General features: G+C 38.7%; 1 pseudogene; it reads left to right on the forward strand.

Moving 5' to 3' along the window:
- The first annotated feature begins 1,801 nt into the window (after positions 1 to 1,801).
- On the forward strand, positions 1,802 to 3,736 carry LOC132305283 (cytochrome P450 736A117-like; annotated as a pseudogene).
- Positions 3,737 to 5,285: the final 1,549 nt, after the last annotated feature.

Consider the following 5,285-nt stretch of genomic DNA (forward strand, 5'->3'; position numbering starts at 1 on the left):
ATTTACTTAGAAGCTGAGTCAAAGTTCCATATTTCTCTAAAATGGATTGCTGAGGTGGCACATGGTTTTTTATTGTTTAGAAATTGTGGTGCCTAAAATACCCTTCCGCGAAGGTACTACTTTTTCTTCGAAGGTACTACTTTTTTGAACTGAAGGTACTACTTTTTAGTGTCCAGGTACCATGTTTTTTAAACACCCGCGAAGGTACTACTTTTTCTCCGAATGTACTACTTTTTTAAACTGAAGGTATTACTTTTTTGAACTGAAGGTACTACTTTTTTGTTAGGGAAGGGCATTTTAGGCACCATAATTTTCTAAACAGTAAAAAATCATGTGCCACCTCAGCAATCCATTTTAGAGAAATATGGAACTTTGACTCAATCTCTAAGTAAATATGGAACTTTAACTCCATTTATATGTAATTTTCCCTAGAAAATATATAAATTATCGTAAATATAGAGAAAATCTAGAAAGCAAAGATTACACCCACAATATCAGAGGGTGACAGAGAATGCATTTCTATTAACTTTTCACAATTCTCTTCACACCTTATTTCCATACAATTGTTACGTGTATTTATAACCTAAGTGAACTAGTGTGTCACAGTTGATTAGTGTTACAAGTGAAACTTGTTTCACATCAGATTTGGATAAGGGTTGAAGCGTGTATAAATGGGTGGGTATACAGCACTACCCAATAATTCGAACTTTTGGATAAATGAACAAGTCTCCACATGTTACAATTAGTATCAAAGCCAAACCCAATCCTTAATCCGGTATTACGCGCCAAGCGCCCAGCCTGGAGGGCTTCCGGGTCTGTCCCCGGATAGACAGGGTAGTCCGACCGCAACGAGTGCATTGTGCGGGTTCAGGTGGGGGAGAATGTTACAAGTGAAACTTGTCCCACATCGAATTTGGATGGAGTTGAAGTGTGTATAAATGGTTGGGTATGCAACACTATCCAATAATTTAAGTTCTTAGAAAAATGAACAAGCGTCCACACGTTACAATTAGACACTAGATAACTTAATTGGACAAATAGAGGGTCAGGTACACCAAGTGTGAGTGGTAATAATAATGGTGATAGTGGTGGATGATAAGTAATGGAGGAGGTGGGACGCGCGCGCGCGCATATATATATATATATATATATGAAGAAAATCAGATAAAGCCTTGTAGCAGTAGAAACTGTACTCAAAAAAAAAAAATTAAGGTCAAAGTTTTCTTAGATTCTAGAGCAACAAGAAATGTTTTCATTCCACTCTTTATTTTACTCTCTTCTCTTGTTCTTCTCCTTAGTGGAACTTGCATTGTCACTCTTTTTAACTTCTTTGATATACTTTCTCCTATTTTCTATTGATGACTTCATTTCAACTTCTCTATATGCTTGTATTCATTCCACAGGGAATCTTTGGATTAAAAGATTTCTTTTAATTCAATGATTGAGAGATCGCCAGATTGAGAGCGAAAGAATCTCTCTCTTCAGATTGTCTCCCTTTTTTTTTTCAGTAAATAGATTGTCTCTTTTGATCACCAAGTTTAAACAAATGCTACCACATAGATCACCAGTTTACACATGGGATTTTCTTAATGAAATTTGAACCTTTTGCAAATGTACTACTACATTTATAATATATACGTGTGCGCTATTCGGTAGAAAATTATACCTAGTGTTAGAAGATATATATAGGCTGCCTTGTTCCTTGAGGGATGCCCATATAGCCCTCTTGCAGTAGAAACTTTACACACATTGACATACACAATCAAGGTCAAGTTTTCTGTATAATCTACATCAGAAAAAAATGTTGTTCTTATTCAACAATTTGTATTACTCTCTTCCACTCTGGTACTTCTCCTTAGTGTTTCTTTTGAAATGGTTGTCCAATCCAAAAACCCAAACAAATCTTCCACCTTCTCCATCAAAGCTCCCAATTATTGGAAATCTCCACCAACTTGGATTGCTCCCTCATCGCTCCCTCCAATCATTAGCTCAACAATATGGACCACTCATGCTGCTTCACCTCGGCAGCAAGCCTACTCTAATCGTCTCCTCTGCTGATGGAGCTCGCGAGATCATGAAAACCCATGATCTCAACTTCTCAACCAGACCTAAATCAAGCATTACCAGTAGAATTTTCGATAACAAGGACATAATATTTATTAATTATGGAGAGTGTTGGAGACAAATAAGAAGCATTTGTGTGCTCCAACTTCTAAGTAACAGAAGGGTTGAGTCTTTCCGTAGAGTGAGAGAAGAAGAAACAACCCTTATGTTGGAGAAGATCAAACAGTCTTCTTCTTCTTCTTCACCAGTAAATTTGTCTGAAATGTTAATCTCGCTGACAAATGATGTATTGTGTCGGGTAGCCTTGGGAAAGTAGTACAGTGAGGGGAAAGGTGGTAGGAAATTAAGGGAGCTGTTTAGGGATTTTATGGAGATTTTGGGTGTTTTTAATGTGGGGATTATATTCCATGGCTTGCATGGTTGAATCGTGTCAACAGTTTGAATGCTAAAGTGGAGAAAGTTGCTAAAGAGCTCGATAAATTTTTGGAGGATGTGGTAGAAGAGCATATGGATTATCAAAAAAGAGAGAGCAATGGTGGTGGGAGTGATGAACATGATGAAGGCCAAGAGGATTTTGTAGATGTTTTACTTGGAATTCAAAGAGAGAATGGTACTACTTCCTTTACTCTTCACAGAGATAGCATTAAAGCTCTCATCTTGGTAAGTCTGACTTTTTTTTTCTTCGTTCGAACTCCTGACTTCCCTTTGAGAAGTAAAAGTCTGTTACAGTGACCAATTGGTAAGTCTGACTTTAATTTTAAAGACACTTACCAATTGATCTTGGCATGAATTATATATTTGTGAGTACTTCAATTTTAATTGCAATCTTTTTGTTTCTTTCAGGATATGTTTGCAGCTGGAACTGAAACAACATACACAGCTCTAGAATGGGAAATGACAGAGCTTTTAAGACATCCAAAAGGCATGAAAAATCTGCAAAATGAGGTTCGAGGAATAGCCAAAGGCCAAGAGGACATAACCGAGGATGATTTAGAGAAAATGCATTACTTGAAAGCAGTAATTAGGGAGTCTATGAGGCTTCATACTCCTGTACCATTGTTAGTTCCTCGAGAAGCCATTCGAGATGTTAAAGTAATGGGCTACGACATTGCAGCCGGCACACAAGTGTTTATCAATGCTTGGGCAATTGCGCGAGACCCATCACTATGGGAAGACGTTGAAGAGTTCCGGCCAGAGAGGTTCTTGAATACTTCAATAGATTATAAAGGGCAGGACTTCCAATTTATTCCATTTGGAGCTGGCAGGAGAGGTTGTCCCGGAATCAATTTCTCCAAGCCTGTTAATGAGCTTGCATTAGCGAAGCTTGTTCATAAGTTTGATTTTGCATTGCCTAATGGAGAAAGAGGCGAGGATATAGACTTAACTGAAGCCCCTGGTATAACCATCAACCGAAAGTATCCTTTACTCGTTGTTGCAACTCCATACTCTTGCCTGTAATTAACGAGTAGATGTTGGACGTGCCTTGCACCCAACGGACACTCACCCAATTCAATAAGAATGTACTATGTTAAAAAAATAAAAAATAAAATAAAAAATTGGTTCACCTACTTATGAAATTACTAATAAGGATATAATATGTTAAATTTAATTGAATAAGTATACTGATGACATGGCACGACGTCTAATATCTATTCGTAATTAACTAGGCTACTTAATTAGCACATATGAAGCCTGTGTGGTGTTTTTGTTGTAAAGCCTGTTTACTTGAATGAAGCAGTACGTTCTTTACCATGATCTTAAACATGGTGAGGATTTACAGGGTAAAAAATTAGTTACATGTCCAAAATCTCATAAATGGCAGCAGAAAATAAAAATTCAACTTAATTAGAAGCAAACTCTTATGTGTTTTCTTGAAACGCTCAGTAGGTTAAAGGTTGATCGACTACGGAAAGCAGCATGGAGAAGTTGGGAAAATTGAATAACCAAATTGATAAATTCTGCATTTTGTTATGGCTGATCAATTATTAGGTTCAATTGAAAAGGATGGAAGATGATCGAAATGAAAATAATCAGAAAAGTGTGGTTATGACTTAAAATCTAGGGTTAATTACAACGACATCCCCTGAGATTTGACATATTGACAGCCGTATATAACTTAGCCCTTTTTTAGACAAAGACACTCCCTGTAAGAATTTTGATCCAAACAAGCCCTTAAAACGATGGAAAAGGCGAGATTGCCCTTCAATATTTAATTCTTTTCAATAATAAAATATCAGAGCTCATGAAAAGTCAAATTTGCCCTTATATATATACACTATTACATCTGCACCATCATATATATAACCTAGTCTAACAGAAAATCATCGGCAGGAAGAACAGCGGCGGGCACCATCGCCACCCACCTACGGTCCGACACCGTCGCCACCCACCTACGGTCCGGCACCGTCGCACCACCGTAACTTCCACCCTCTTTCCACTGCAACGTCCACCACCTCTCTCCACTTCCACAATCTCACCGCCTCTTTCCTCCACCTCTGCCACCGCCCCCACCCACATCAGCCTACAATCTTGATTCGCCGTCGCCACCTCTCCCCAACCACATCCATCGTCGCTGCCTCTCCCCAACCACATCTGCCAAAGGCAAAGAACAACCATGGATCCAGAATGTAAAGAAGACGTTCATTATACGAAATTCCTAATTTCTGTCGAGGTGGAAGATATATTGGTTTGGGGCAAATGAATTCGCATTCGGCAGTGAAAGATTAGGATTCTTAACATGTAGATCGGAAGCTCAGATCAGCGAGGGGGTCTGGATTTGCCACAACTTGGTGTCAGGCAAAAGAAGCAAAACATAGTTCAATCCATTTGCAAATCTGAAAATCTCACCAAACCCAGATGAAGGTGGATTAGACCAGGCTTCTTTCCTTGAGAAACCTCCATTTTTCTTCTCTCTCAAATCACTTTACTTGTTCTTTTGTGCCGTTGATAATCGGCAGTGGAAATAAATGCTGCCAAACCACCATCGTCGGCGCAATCCTCCCTCGCCTTCAAGGTCGACTTCATGGCCAAGCCGTCGCCGAAGGAGTCAGTTATCAACAAGCCCAAGAAGATGGGTTTGCAAAGTTGGAGAAATTCACACACACACACACACACACACACACACACACACACACACACACACACACACACATATATATATATAACTTCAATTCTTCTTCATGTTGTTTTGTTGTGTGAGAATCAAATTATATGATATGATA

This window comes from Cornus florida, unplaced genomic scaffold (genome assembly GCF_030987335.1).
Source record: "Cornus florida cultivar Cherokee Brave unplaced genomic scaffold, ASM3098733v1 CherokeeBrave_3.0.0_Hap2_Chr04, whole genome shotgun sequence".
In the NCBI taxonomy this organism is placed as follows: Eukaryota; Viridiplantae; Streptophyta; class Magnoliopsida; order Cornales; family Cornaceae; genus Cornus; species Cornus florida.